Raw genomic sequence first — 16,959 nt, forward strand, 5'->3', positions numbered from 1 at the left:
ACATATTTGGCTGACAGTGGCAGTGATTTTATTTCAGAGTACTGTGTCTGTAATTACAATAAAATTAAAAAAAAACATGACAGAGATTCCTTTAAAAATTAAAACTCAGCGATGAAACAAACCCTTTGTCCATCAAAACTATTAAAAAAATATATATAATCTACAGGTTACAGGCTCCTCGGGGAGGTATACAGAACTGAGGTCAATTATTGCTTAGTCTGATGAAGTGATAAACAATAATCTAGTCTAGGTGTTAAGAGGGGTTTTGAAAATACCTCGAGTTAAGAGTAAAAGTGCTTAAGTGCACTGGCTCAACAGCTTCAACATAGTAATATAAATACACAAAAAAATAAATTTTAAAAATCATGAAATAATTAAATAATTTTTAACAATAAAAGCAATAAATTGAATTGCTTGAGCAAAGTTAATTTCTAAAATGTGATATTAATCGTAATGCAAACATAGCTTATATAGCAAGGCTAAAAAGAGAACACAATTTTTTTTTGATTAAAGTTATTTTCCAGATTTTTTTTGAAGAAAGGTCCATCTCCTGTAATCTGAGCCTACAGGTTTGATTTACCTTACACATATGTTGGACAAAAACAAAGCAGACGTAAAGCAGACCTGCAGCAAAGCATTAATTAAATCGAATATTCAATCAGTGATCCATCACTGTATTCACTTTAGATGATGTTAGGTTAAGCTGTAAAGCCATAAGCCACATATAGATCTAATGGATTTTTGTTGCACTTAACGGACCTTCTTTAGACTTGCAATCGGGATCACGTAGTGTATCAAAATTTATAGCAATTCTTGAAAACCCTTTCTTTAGACTTGAAATAGGCATTACGTGGGGTATCAAAATTTTTAGTGGTTATTGAAAACTCTTGATGTTTTATTTCTACTAATTTTATACATCGGTCTATATCGGTAAATAATATTTTATTTCCAGGAGGCTAAGTTGTATACAAATATTTGCATACCAGTCTCAACACATAATAACATTAGTAAAAGAAATGTTTTGCTTAAAAATGAACTTGTCTTATTAGCAAATAATTTACCCTATAATACTTTACGGAATTTGTTCAGATGGTAATGTTGCTTTATTCACTGTAAAAGAAACTTAACATATGCTAAAAGCTTCATGGTATATTAGAAGTGATGATATACATAAAGACTTGGGCGTTAAGGGGGTGCAAAAATAGTGAAGATCAAAAACACAGCGCTGAAGTTGTTTACTTCTATACTTCTATGGATGTAATATTTATTCTTACACCAAAATATACTAAGCTTCAAACTTGACTTCTGCAAAATTACTTAAGTAACTCATTATAACAATTCAGTGGAAGTCTTGTTACAGTGAACACCCAAGTTGTTACAAACACATAAATGAAAGTGCTGTGATACTAACTCGTTTTTCATCAAACAAAAATAAAGAAAAATAAAGCTACTAAGGCAACTAACTTGACATGGAATAATACATAGAATATCAACTGTACGAATACAAAAAAATGAGATTCAAATATTAGTATTCAAATATGATATGCTTTACTTAATTACCTACTGTTGCCATCTTCTCCATGTAGAGCATAGGGCCTCTGTGATATGCATTAACTTAGTTCAAATTCAATATATACTTATACATATATATAATGGTTAATGATATTTGGAGGTTTTCGAGTTAGGCTAAGGCTCCTATGCAATGCGATCAGTTTGATCTATTGTGCACCCTTTTGTATGTAGATATTTAGTATCTTGAGGAATCGAACTAGCTCCTTCGGAGAGAGTGTTCAAAGGTCTTAATCCTCTAGTTGGTATGTACCTAAAATTTTGTTTCTTCTGTGGCCTAGTGCATCACAGTTGGTGATCAGATGTTCCATAGACTCTTCCTCATCACAGCAGAATCTGCAAATATTAGTGTCTGATAGACTTATTTTACGTATGTGTTTATTACATGCGGCGTGGCATGTTAGTGTACCAGAGAGTGACTTTAAACTCTTCTTGCAAAGGTTGAGAGCGGTGTTTGCTCTTTTGGCATCAAAATTAAAGAATTTTTTGGAATGATATAGACCGTCTATTTCATTCCAGTATTCATAAATATATATAAATAGTTACTCTTTAAAAAAATTAAATGTGTATTAATATTATATATGAATATATATAATTCCAATATAAAATTTTGAAGACATTCACTGCGCTTACATTTGACAATCCTTAAAACACTGAAATATACCAATTACGGTTTATGTATACCGAGACTTATATGTACCTCGAGGCATAAACGAGTGATTTTAAAGGCAATGAAATTGAGCTGAGGCAGCAACATTAAACATTTAATAGGCAATTTCAACACGTAGCGCTCCAAATAAAATCAACCTAAAAAGCTGGTAATCACATATGGCTGTTGGCGAGACATTTTTAATTCTTTTTCTCTGGTTTTTGTTCTGTTAATGGTAATGCTTGGTTTGCTCAAGTAATTGTTCCAGTATATAAATATGAATAAAATTAAAAAAAAATCATTAATATATTTAAGGAAGTTACTTACGATGTTCATATGAACATATATAAATTCAGTTTTTTTTTTAATATTTATGCAAACAATGCCAACGTTACTTAATTACGATGACGTTGCGGTTGAAGGCTTAACGTGTTTATTGGGTATAAAAAAGAGTAGAAAAAAATCTGAATATTGTATGCGTTTGCGAATTCATAATTAAGTATTTTAATGGCCGATGTAAGTGCGAAATTGCAAAATTACCACCCTTAAATGAAGGATAAATGAATGAATGGTTAATATTATGGCGTACACTCAATTAATGCAATTTCTTCATTTATTTGCTACTTTGCTTTCCTGAAATTATGTATGATATAAACTTGCTAATGATGCCGAATTAAGAGCATTTAAAAATTTGCTAAAAGCATTCATAATAAATGACAATAACTCATAATATTCATAATACTTTTAGATACTTATAAATATATGTCAGATATCAAACATATTTATATACCTATATGTTAGATAGAAAAAAAAAACAAATGATTATAAATGCAGCTCATATCGTCATAGATTTCTAATTTAATGGTAAAATAATTTTATATCTTTCATAGGTATAAGTTCTATGCATTTCAATTCACTCAGTTTTACTAAAATTTTGAAATTTATTTCTCATTTTTAGCAAAATTTTGAAATTTATTTCTCTTTTAAAATGGATTTTGAAACATGTTCTAAAGAATATTCCATTTCATGGTAAACATTTTTTCTAATTGAATTAATCAAGTTAAATAAGAATTCATTTTTAAACATCATTTTAAAAGTATATAATTTTTATATATGGATTTTCACTGTATTTCCAAAAACTACAGAAATACAGATGCACTTTACATTGCCTAATGCAAGTTCAATGGCAATGGTTTTAAATTACAGGTCACTAACCCACAAACTAGGCATACAACTAGCAATTTTGTAGTTAAAATAATTCTAACCTAAAACCAACGCAGCTCGTATGCGTAAATACGATTGCAAAACAAAAAAAAACGTAGTAGAAAACGTAGTAGAAAATTCAGTAGAAAAAAAAACTGAATTGTAAAAGCACCCAATGAACACAAGCGCTTATAATTAACCCGACACAAAACCCTACACAACCACAACTACGAACACGCATACCAACACACATACATTTCCATATATGCAAATTGACTATAGTAACTCTTTAAATACATTTGCGAATACATCCATACTCGTATGTATGGCTGTATGCTTGTAGAGTTGCAACTATATGAGTGTGTAGTATGTGTTTTTATAAGCTTCTTGCTGATTGTGCTGTTGCCGTGTCTGCTGCTTGGCATGGAAAATTAACAATTTTTCAATTAAAATCAATACAAGAGTTTTTGGGGTTTTTTACCACTTAGCTTAAAGGTTCTTCCGTCGCTACTCTTTGCACTTGAAACGTTTACATTTGCTTGGATATGTGTGTATATAGGGTACGGCATGTAGCACTAGCACTCATGCATATACATTAACATTTAGCAATTTGCATGCTTTAGTGTTGGTTTTGCTACGTACGTGCGGTGTTCTCTACTGTATACATTTAAAACTGCTAAAGTGCCTGAAAATATGCAAGCATAACTAACTGTTTTGTAGTGAAGTAAAACTAAAACAGGGTACTATTATAAAGAGGACTAGGAACACATGAAGGCGAAAAATTGAAAAATCGAATTTTCTATTTCAACGAAAAAAAATATATGTGTAGTAAGTAATTAACAATTTAGCAAGCCTGGTATGCCTGCCGATTTTGGGGTGTGTTTCACAAAATTTATATCAAACAAAAAAAATCATGGCACTAGTTAACTGCTAACTTACTTACTTAAATCGCCATAATGCAGCTTGTTACTCCAGGCGCCAATTCTTCGTATGGTTAGTGATCCCTCAACTTGACCTCTTCCCTGGAAACATGGTCTACTTCCGCGGCTCCTACCTCCAGCTGCCCGTTTAAATACCTTTTTGCTTATTGTCAGCGCAGCAGCTAAACAAATTTTACAAATGTGGTGATAAAGCCCGCACAGCTCGTGGTTAATTCGGATGCGGTAACAGTCGGTAATTTGTAGAAAACCAAAAATCTTACGAAGAACTTTTCCCTTCCAGTCTGCTCTATCATGCTTTTGCGTCATTCAGAGGCATAGGTAGGATGAGCGATCAATTGAGCATACGTTTTTTCGTTTCAGAAAAAGCTCTACATTCCAATTACAAACTAAGCCCATAGTAGCACCTATTAGCAATGGTGATTCTTCGTCTGACATCCAGGCTGACATTGACGGCCATAACAAAATATGGCAGTCCCAAGGTTGATGATATTCTTGACAAATTTGAAACCATAACCCCCAGCCATTAGCTTGGCGTCCGGGCGATGCATATTACAACCAGTAACCGACATATACTTCGTTTCATTCTCATTCACCGCTAAGCCCATTATTGCAGATTCCTTTTCGATAGTAGGGAAAGCACTTGCTTGCTTCGCCCAATGGTGTCGATTTCGTCGGCGTCAACAACGCGATAGACACATTTGTAAAATATTGGGTCATTATGATGAACATCTGCCCTAAACATAATCATGTCCATAACGAAATTGAAAAGATCACATCATCATCACCTTGTCAGCTATCACCTTGTATGAAGCGTCGCGCGGTACCAATAACTTCAAGTTGATTCTAAATAATAGATTCAATAATAGATAATAGATCCAGATTCAATAATAGATTTGACCCTATATTGGCGAAGCTATGTGTACTTCTCAACTTCTCTTTTTGCAAAGTGATATTAACTTTACAGGGATACCGAGCGCAGACATTGCTATGTAAACGCGATCCCTTATGGGGTTATCGAAAGCTATGAAATGAACAATAGTTTCAAATAAATGCTTAGATTCGCCTTCTCGAATTGTTGTTACTTTTAGCAGAATTATTTGGTATATTTATCAGATTGTTATCAAAACTATGAAAGTTCTAATTATTATTTATTTTAGGCTTTTTATCAAGTTTATTTGTTTATTGTCAAATTATTTTATCATTATTTTAGATTTATTTTTTCGAATTACCTAATTATTATTAGTTCTTTTTTATATTAGCTCATTACCCTATTAAAAATTAGCTCAACATACATAATGTCATACCCTGTAAATACTCGGAGGTAAAAAAGAAAGTAAAAATTTTTACCACATTTTGTTGGTTTAAATTTGAAAATTTAACCATTTTGCGCAATATGGCAAGGCAATAAGTGCGAGAATAGTACTATTTTAACGTAGTAGAAACGTTTTATTTGCAATACGAGCACTGCATTGCTTATAAGAAAAGTGGCAGTAGTAGTTTAGTAACCACAACTCTGTGCTTCAAGCATACCAATACCAATAACTTCTAGTAAAGATATGTATACATATGGATGTGTGTAGGTTACAAGAACACAGACGCCATCCCAAAAACCACAAACTAAATGCAAAATTACGCTTTTCCGACTTGGTTGCGCCAGCGTCAGCGTCTGTTCCAACAATGACTTCGAATTTTATAGGAAAAAGCATGAAATTTCGGTGCACATTTAGCAGTAAAATTGTCAAATTGGGATATCTCGGTCGCAGGAGTTTATTTGCTGGTTTGCTACTCGAGTTACACATGCAAATTGGTATCCTCTGCTATATATATACATATATATTTGTATATATCTATATGTTTTTGTATATATGTACATATGTATATTTGAACATTTGTATATTGTAATGTGTGGATGTATAAGTATATTTTGGTATTATGCAAAAATTGAAGTGTTAGTCATGCTACTAATTGGAGCCACATTTTATACGCTTCATATGGAATTTTGTATTCCGGAGTGTATTTCCATTAGCATATATATTTGTAGTTATGTAAATGTAAACGATTCTAAGTGCCATTAAAGTATATAATTGGGAAATTTGGTGTTGAAAATTGAATTAAAACTTGAAATTAGACAAAAGTTCACTATTGACAAGCCTACTAATATTGACTTAGTTCACTGAAAATTCAATTGAATTGTATATGAAGAAATAATTTTTGTTTAAATTTTAATTGTTTAAAGAGGCAAAAAATAATTCATATACATATTAGAATAGAAAATCAATAAAAATTTAGAAATTCAATTAAGTACAAATTGTCATGTTAGTGACAAGATAGATATACACGTATTTACATGAGATAAGGCATGAATAACATTTTATTGATACTTAAAATCATTAATTTAAGATAACATAAGGAAATCATTTTTTTTAAAAAAAACTAATATTAATACTCTTTTACGCTTAAGTTATCAAAAGTTTTTCCAATAATTAATTAGTACGCTTACTAATTAAGATATTAAGTATAATTAATCTTATAAGTTGCGATATATCACAGGCCCTTAAAGCAGAAAAAAACTAATAACTAAACTTTGGTGCTATATATAGTATGTATATTGATTCCCCTCTTCATTGTTAAAATAAATCGTATGTTATATTCTACTTAGGGGTTTCTTGATCACTGATTTACATTATTGTGTTTTCGTCTTTAACGGTATTAGTTTTTGAAAAGAAGTCTTTGTAAAACAGAATAAATATTATTACAATCCGCAGTACGTTTTGAATTGAGAATCAATAGTTTACATATTGCACATTACATTCCTCTTCTGGCAGAAAGGTGTCATTATTGCATTTGCTATCGTCTCATTTTGTTTAATGTATAAGTTATCACTGCCTAGTCCTCTTCTACTGGATTTTCAACACTAACAATATTATATTTTTGGGAAGATATTGGTGCCGATTCTTGCAAAATACATCAGTCTTTATAAAATACAATAGATATTTTTACAGTCCACAGTACGTTTTGAATTTTGAAGTTTATATAACATTATAGTCTTGTTTTGAAGGAGAGGTACATTTGCTGTCCTCTCATGTCCTTCAATGTGTTATTTATTAATGCATAGTTCTCTTCTACTCGATTTTTGTCTTTAATAATATTTTTCTTTTAGAATTATTAATTGTTTAACCAATCCTTGCAAAACATATCGTATATTTTTTTAGTCCCCAGTATGTTTTGGGCTGAGAACCAATGATCTGTCTCATGTTACAATCGTCTTTCAAAAGTAAAATGTTTATAATTTAATGCTATTTTAATATTAATGCTATTAGATTTTTGTCTTTAACAATTTTATTTTTTGAGAGGATATTGATGTCTGTAAAACACATTGATATTGAAAATCTGATGTACATATTTCTTCCACTACACTTTATTGGGTTCATTTCAATGAACTATTATTTCAATTTTTAACTTAATTAATGTACATTGCAATAACTATACAGACCAATTAATCTTTTGTATTAGAAAACAATTTTTAACAACCTGTCGACAGAAGTGTTGGCTCAAATCTTATAAATCCAACATGAACTACACTTCATGCAACTGCAATATGATAATTCTGCCTTGGTACATCCGCACAAACGACATGCTAAGAGACCTTAGAATAGATCCAATAAAAAAAATACATAAGGGACAGAGCCCTGAAGTTATATGCGAGAATTGACAGGCTATCCTAATTACAACTATCTAATCTTAGCGTAATCACTCTCTGCACGGGGAGGTACGCAGATCTTAGATCAATCACTGAATGATCATGAAGCTTATAGGCAATACATAAATTGATGGGTGAGATGGGTAGGACTCTGTAGTATCCCCAGCTATCAAAGAGTAAAAGTGCCCAGTTGCGCTGACTCCAAAAAAGGATCAACATATATGATAATTCCCATAAGAAAGGGAATAAAAGAAATGATCGTTCTTATTAAGGTACGATTCGTTCACTGATCGACTTAAACTAGAGAACTAACAAAGCGGTGCTGATAACGACGTATTGAGATTCAATTGAACGATATCAATTCCAAGTTTTCTACTACCTCCTATCTATACTATCTCTTGTGAGATAGATAAAATAGATTTATTTAGCACAAAATAGATTTATATAAGATACATCATGAAAAATATATTATTGATATTTGAATTCATTAACTTGGGATTAGGAAATACTATCTCCGCTGAGATAGAGCATATTACTAAGGTATGCGCTGAAGAATATCTTTGAACATAAAACTGGCATCATTTTTTTGTTTGGTAGCCAATTTCTTTAGCATTGACCCAATAAATTCAAGTTACCTTGCATACGTACCTATATCAATTGTATTATATGTACGAGTCTAATGTGCTAATTACATGTGGACTTCTAACCGCGAGAAACGCAATGTTAATCGATTAATTAAACGACATACGGAAAAGGGTGCACAAATGTTAAATGAAAAAGGAATCATTATAAGTAAGAAAAATTAAAATCGTGATCTGAAATTGCTATTGAACCATTTCCAGAAAAACATTCTCCATATTATATGTGGTATATGATATATATTTTGTCCAAATTTTAACAGCTACATCATTAATTCCCTAAAAGGACTCTACGTTAAAAAATATACATTTTTATAGATTTTTAACTAAATTTATTCCAAAATAAAATTAAAATTATACATACATATTCAGATGTCTAAAATACTCTTACGATAAAACTATGTACACATCTGTACGAATATTAAAGTAATTATAACATAAAAATAATAAATTCTTAAAAACCCCAATTCCATGAAACTAATTTTCTACCGATAAATGCCCACTTCTCCCTTTTGTTGAAAACTCAATTTCTGTGCAGTCATGCCAAGAACTGATTATGATGGAACCGACGCAGATACAAAACCACACTAAACGAGTACTTTAATATATTCCACATGCATTTTCAGTTATGGGAACAAGCCTCCACTTAAAATATCAAAGAACAAAAAAAAAAAAAGAGTAAGTCAAAGTGGAGTAGATGCGATTTTGCCACTTGACGCAATGCAGTCTGCGGCATGAAAAAGAGTATCTCGCATGATGCTGAAGATCATGTTTCCCAACCGTCGAAGCTATTTTCGAAATACGCTTTCTTAAGAATCATTTTCATTATTTTTGTATAATTCTCTTTTCCATCTTCTTTGATTTTTTATTCACAAAACTTAATTTCTACTTCATTTTGTTACCTTTGAGTACCAATTCTTCTAAAATGGTATCAATTCTTAGAAAAATATTATTTTTTCATAATTTTTGAGTGCGTTAATCTGTTGAAAGGAGGCGATGATCATCATAATGATGTTGACTGTTGATGCTTCATCACCCCTTCTTTGGTGCAACAACAAATACATGGAGAGCTGTGAATGAAGTTGAATGCAACAACAACACTGGCAATGCAAGCACAGTCTGTCAATCAGAAATATAATCACAAACGCAGTCGGAATGGCAGTGTTGACGTGGAACAAAATGAAACGTCAATTTCAAGGGCTTTTCCTGGTAATAATTAGTAGCTGAGGTGGGCATTTAAATACTTGTTACAACGTCAGCTATTATAGGCTTTTATTATTATATTTTTTTCTAATTTTAGCTTTCCGGGTAATTTTTTTTCTGGAATGAATAGTGCATAAATGCATTTTTAATAGATATTCTTGTTGTTGTTGTTGGTAAATCGTGTAGTTAAAGAAATTTTTGTATATTTAAATTATTTTAGGTTGATAGCATAATTTGTGTTTTGAAGAAGATTCTCAAAAATAATTGTAACTTTTTGGTAGGCAGTACTCCACTGTGTGGAGGCATTCTCTGAAGTGTTAATTATTTCTCAGAAAATTTTATATCAACTGAGGAATGGATTGAAGTGGTTAAAAAAATTTACGATTAAATATTTTATTGAGGGAAAAGTTGATTACTTTATATTGTTGAGTATTTAAATGGTGTTTAATAATTTGAAATATTAATGTAATTATTAAAAACTAAAAACATAAACTAATTATTGATTTGTTATAGGTTTTTACAACATTGTTTATTATTGATTTTGGGATTAACAATACTTATATCTGGATTAAAAGCTAATTTTGAATTTGATTTCAAAAAATTATTGCATTATCAGCATTTTGTGAATTAGGCTTAATAATAAGAATTTTAAAGTAATAGTAAAGTAAGTAATATGAGGTCTGCGGCTTATATATGTGACGCTCACGATATGTTTCTAAATTACATAATTATGACAAATTTTCTTTGATAGATTTTCCAAAAAAAAAAATTAATTTAAATGAATAAATTAATAAAATTGATATTAATTTTGTCACCATAATTTTGTTGTTCTACAAACCATAAACGTATGCTCTTGTTTCTGCGTCCCTCCAACCAGCACAGTGACTTATATTGGCTCGCGACCGTATCTGGTCTGAGCAACTCTAAGAATACACTAAAAACCTATCTATGTGTTACGCCTGAATATTACTGAAAAGTCGTTCTCCGCTAGTGAGAAACTCCAATAAGCTTTTCGAGTCCGCTTTTATAATTGTTTTCTATTCTATTGGATTGTATTGAGCATATTAAAAACCTCATAAAATTATCATCAGAATGGTGGAAATATTACAATTAACGATATACAGATATGGTAATAATAATAATAATTATATATAAAAACGATAATATGGGTCCTAACGGGACATTGGACTATAGGGTGGAATGAAGCCATATTGGATTTTCCATGTAGACTATTTTATGGTATATGTCAACCGACACTCAACGAGCCGGCACCGAAAGACCAGTTCTACCTCTGTCCCAGCTTAACCAGATCAGGGCTTTCGCTTTAGAGCCCGACATTCTTTAATTCCCACAGCGATGTTTGCATAAAAGTAAACTCTTATGAGTCTTGATCAAAATCGTTTTTTATAAACCTTGAAAATTTAATTGTATTATGTTTCATTGTAGAAAGTGATGTCTCCAAGTGAGGTACTAAAATATTTCTTAAGCATTACCTTTGCTTACAATATGCTTGAGCTATATATCTCAGTTACATTTCATTTATTTTATCAAGAAAAGTTTTTAGAATATGGTTTTCTATAAAGCTATCAAGATACTATATACTAAAATTATATATAGAACTCTTTTAAATACATAAACGTTTGACACAATCGGATTAGTTTTGGCAGATATATTACGATTAAGTGATAAAAAATGTAGGATACTTTTCAATATCACGCATCTTATGATAAAAAGAAACTATTTATAAGTTATAAAGGTTCGAATAGTAATAAAGAAATAACAACAACAATTTTAGTTAATTTATTAAAATTTCAATTTAAATGAAAAATTAAAATTAGTTAATTTATTGTAATTTCTTCATTACTGTTGTTGTTGTTTCTTTATTACTGTTCGAACCCTTCTGTTATTATTATTATTGGAGAAAAGTTCTAAGTATAAAACTAAATTATTCTTTAATGATTAATAATAGAATTTTTGGTTTTGTTATCAAAAAAAAAATTTAACACTTAATATATATAATATATAATATCGTTATAAATTACTTATTATATATCATTGTTTGACTATATTGTATATTATAATAAGTAAAAACGAATATTTAGAATTATTAGAAAAAAAACTCTATATTCTAATTTGTTTGAAATTATAACAAAAAAAAAAATTCAATATTCTAATTATAAAAATAAAACTTAACAAGCCACTTTCCCACTTGAATGGCAAAGCCCTCAAAGCTAAATAATTTATGCTTAAATAAATACAAGTAGAGGTAAAAGAATAAATAAAAATATTCGCTAATAAGTAACAAATATGAGCGGTAGCAACAATGGAGGTGGTCGAGGTGCTCATCAATGTTAAAATGTGATAAGGTCACGTTTTCACGCGATGGGTGGTAAAAAAGTCCACTCGAGAAGTAAATGTTTGGCAAGAAATTGGTAAAAAAACAAAGCTTAACGATTATTAACAACAGAACAAATATGAAATTAAAATTACACTCGCACACAAAGGAGCCAGGAAAGAGAGCGAGACGTAATAGTTCCGTTCATAGTGGCAACAGCAGCACCAATAAACTGGGTATAATTGTGACAATGTTGACGTACTTACACGTGTCCTTTTCGAATTGTTAAAAGTATTTTCCAAAGCCTAATACTCTAAGCATTTGTTACACGCCACCCAGCATGAAAATGGGTGAACACATAGCACGACATAAACATTTCCTTGAAACACACATTCATACAATGCGATACCCAAGCGATATCAATGCGATATTTACACTGATGGCTTGGCTATTACCAGGCATTTTCACGTATCGCCGAGTGCAACCCTTATGCGCCCGACCGATGCGATCTGATGCTAAGCCCTAATTGCGCTGTTGGGTTGTTAAGTTAACCGCAGTGTGTGCTGTAAGCGTAGTTGTCGTTACTTTGTTACTGTTGACTTTTGGGTGTTAGCGAATGAGTGGGAAGATTTCCTTTTATTACGTGATTAGTTTTCACATAAACTGAGATAATGTGTATGCGCATTTATTTCAATTACTCAAAATAATTCCATTCAAACATTTTATTAAAATACATTATATAAATATCAAGACAGTAACACTAATTAAATTGTTAAAAAATTTTAAACAATTTTATAAACATTTGATTTTTCTATTATTTTAAGCCAGTTTTTTTAAGATCATCTTTTTGTTACAACAACAAATCAATTTCATTTCGAAAATATGCGAAGGTGTTAAAATAGTTAACACTTCATTGCATTATTAACAAAAAACCGCTAACAATAACAATAATTATGCTTTTCAAAGCGATAATAGGCTTCATCCAAGTCATTATAATCTTCAAAATCAGTAAATCAAACTATTTCGATTTTGGTTTAATTTGTTGAAGAGAGAAAAATTTCGGTAGAAAAAACTGCTTCCTCCGCTTGAATGCGGGCGGCTATACGGCTATACAATCGCTTCGAAATGAGTATGGAGTTTTCGCTTCAAAACACGTCATATGAGATTGAGTTTTTGGATTGCTTCAAAGATGTTTATTGGTACTGTTGTTGTATTCATCCACTTGACGGTTCAAGTGGTTGAGATCGAAATTATTATTGTTTGATCTTTCAGATAAGAGTGATTCCAATTAATTATTTCCATATTTCTAATATTTAAAGTAAATAATATAATTTGTTACTTTTCAATCTTTATTTCGGTTTTACAGGTGAGTTTGTGTAACTTTTTCTGGTTATTGAAAAAATTTAATTAAAGTAACATAAAATTGATATACACAGAAAACTGATTGTTTTTATAAAATTAACTCTTAACAGAGAAAGAAAAATTTCTCGTGTGAAAATTTTGACAGCGGAATTAAACCAATTTATTGCTTATCATACTAATCTTTCATAAAAAATATTAGTAGAATACTGCAAGACGATTATTTGGGTTATATCAATATAATACTGACCAATAAAATTATACCAAATGAAATTGAATTGAAATATAACAAAATAGAATATGAATACACGTCTCCAATGAAGTAAGGTAATAGAATATTTATTATTGGACTTATTATTGTACAATAATACTTGTTAGTTATATTTTATTATATAAATAGAATTCTAGTTATTGTAATACTGCAATAAATTTTTAATGAAACAAAATACATGCACTGCATGCTAACCAAGACCACAGTAACGTTTGTTAAGGAGTGATTTACTACAGATTGAACTCATTAATATAAATAATTGGAATGGTATGTCTTAAACCCACAAGACAAACCAGAATATATTAAATACTATATAGACTATTACTTCACCAAAGAACAAGTCGGAGTAAACGTTTATAGGCCAAGACTGAAACACTCAGACGAGATAAGCGAAAATACAGATTTAGTTACACAGTCAGGTAGTAATAAAAATGATCAATTATTAACAGGTGTAATAATTCCATTAGACAGCTGATGGAGTATATTGAAAAGCTTAATATCCCTGACTAAAACAATTAAATATGAACTCCATGAGCTTAATTTCTAATAATGAAATCACAAAAAAAACTTGGCAGAAGAAGAGCAGTCTCGTCTAAAGTTCAGAACCATTCTGTTGATTTGAACGAGGTCATTTTTTCCCCATTCCGAAAGAAGAAAAAAAACAAGTTAAGCTATAATGTAGCAGAGTTATCTTTATATGCGACTTCCAACTTAAAACGATTAATAGGCTGTATGCAACTAAGTAAGAATTACTAAAGAATAATTATAGGAATTCTCACACTGCACTGCAGGTTAATATCACCTCACAAAACTGGGAATTTACTTTAATGAAACTTGTAGATATTTTAGGAAAGATAATGGCGCCTTTAAATACATGTTGGGAGTTTGCCTGGTACTGCTGTGTAAGCAATAAGAGTACGTATATAGACAAGAATTTCACTTTGGAAGAAAAGATAAACACTCTAAATCCACGAAAGGGATACAATAGATTTCTAAGTCAGTGTGCAACATCTCATACATAATTATAATAAAAATTATTTATTATGGATGTAGTTAAAAATTGCTTTTAAAGCATTATACTTTTGAGTAACCAAACTAACCCAAGGAATTCCGCAAAATATGATTATTTTGTTACAAAATCTTACATTCTGTCATATCAGAGCATTCCATTACGTTGAGATGGAATGGGACGCTAAACTTTAGTTTTATAATCTGCTAACTGGAGCAGATACTACAGATCTGGAGCAGATATATCGTATCTCTGTGATTATCATTTTATGCAATTATATTAATTTCTTTGGATACTTACCAATACCACCCAAAGAAATCAATTCACAAGAATTTGAATACGAAATAAAAACAAATATTTTGAAAAAATTAAAAAATAGTGAAATATTTATACGTATAAAAATAGATTTTATAAAACTAAAAATGTTGTAAAACCAAAATCTTTCCGATTTAATTTAAAATAAATTCAGTTCATGTGCTCATATCTCACAACGAAAATAAAAAGACTGTAAATGACATCATTTGCCATTGCCTTAGACAAATATCAGACAATTACTAATTTTTGTATATATTTTTTTTTTGTGTATTCATGAGTTAATGTAACAAAATTACGCTGACAATTCAAATTTCAAAATTAAATTTGTTAAATTAACTTTCTAAATAAACTAAAGGGTGCATTCAACTCATGCACGTTTGTTAATTAAGTTATGATCAGTCTAATTTCGCTTACGTCGTACTGGGGTAATGCCTTTAAAAGCCTAAAGCCAATATCAAAAATAGTTAATTTTGCGCTCTACTTCGAGGTAGGCAAGTGCCGCTGTTAGTAGCAAAATATATTTTTTTTGGTTTCTCTAAATGGAACTGGCTTTGTTGGTTTTTGGTTTGTGATACGTAGTATATGCAATTTTTTTTTCTTCACACTAAATATAAAATAATTATAAGTTATTTTGTTTTCACGCCTGAGCACCGAAAACCCAAAAAAAAAAATATTTCTGTGGACTTCGTCATCATGTCACACTTGAAAGTGACGAGCTTATTTCATTTTTCGAGCAACGATTGCGGCTAAAAGTGAATGTTGTTGCATGAGCGAAGCGTAGAAAATGTTGCAGAATCATCAAATTAAAGGTTTTGTTGATTTTTATAATAATAATGAAAAAAAATGTGGAAACTATAAAGTCATACCAATTACTACTTTATAATTTACTCCACTTGACAGTGAGTTTAAACAAGGGTTTTCCAACGCGCACAAAGTCCACTTCAGCTGCCCGGGTGATTGTAGTGCTAATGCACTCGAGTTCAGATTCAAAATTATTGCATTTTTAAAATTAAAATTATTTTTTATTAATTTTTTATAATTGTTTCATGAAATTAATTCATGAAACAATATATATAATAAAATATATATAATATTTATAATAAAATTATAAATATTATATGTAACATTATATATAAAATATATATAATAAAAATATATATAATAGAATTTGATATTTCTTAAAGTTTAATAATAGTTAGTTAAATATATACTCTTAAATATAATTTTGATTATAGTATTATACCATAAAGTAAACTATAGAAAATTGTAAGTATAAGTTTTATACTTAAAATTATCCATAAATAATTTCATTATTATTCATAGATAATTCCATTATTATCCATAGATAATCCAATTATTATCCATAGATAATTCCATTATTATCTGTATATAATTCCATTATTATCCATAGATCATTCCTTTATTATCCATAGATAATTCCATTATTGTCTATAGATAATTTTATTATTATTCAAGTATTTTTTATCATTAAAAATTGATTATATCAACAAAAAATAATTTGACCAATTTCTCTTGCATTTGATTTGTCCTTAATATCTTTAATATCATCCATAGATAATTCCATTATTATCCATAGATAAATCCATTACTATCTGGAAATAATATGATAATTTCTCTTGCAAATGATTTGTTTTTAATATCTTTAATAGCCCATAAAATCTCTTATAGAAATAAGTCCTTGCTGTGTAGGATCTTCAATTTTTTACTGTCTCCATATACTATTATTTTGACAAACTTAATTTGCTT

At 29.9% G+C, this 16,959-nt stretch overlaps 1 protein-coding gene across 1 annotated transcript in view; it reads left to right on the plus strand.

Annotated features, from left to right (window-relative positions):
* LOC119666688 (homeobox protein aristaless-like) overlaps positions 1–16,959 on the plus strand; it is an 86,107-nt gene that overhangs the window by 33,154 nt on the left and 35,994 nt on the right. The window lies entirely within an intron of this gene.

The sequence above is a fragment of the Teleopsis dalmanni genome, chromosome 1 (assembly GCF_002237135.1).
Source record: "Teleopsis dalmanni isolate 2A chromosome 1, ASM223713v2, whole genome shotgun sequence".
NCBI lineage: Eukaryota > Metazoa > Arthropoda > Insecta > Diptera > Diopsidae > Teleopsis > Teleopsis dalmanni.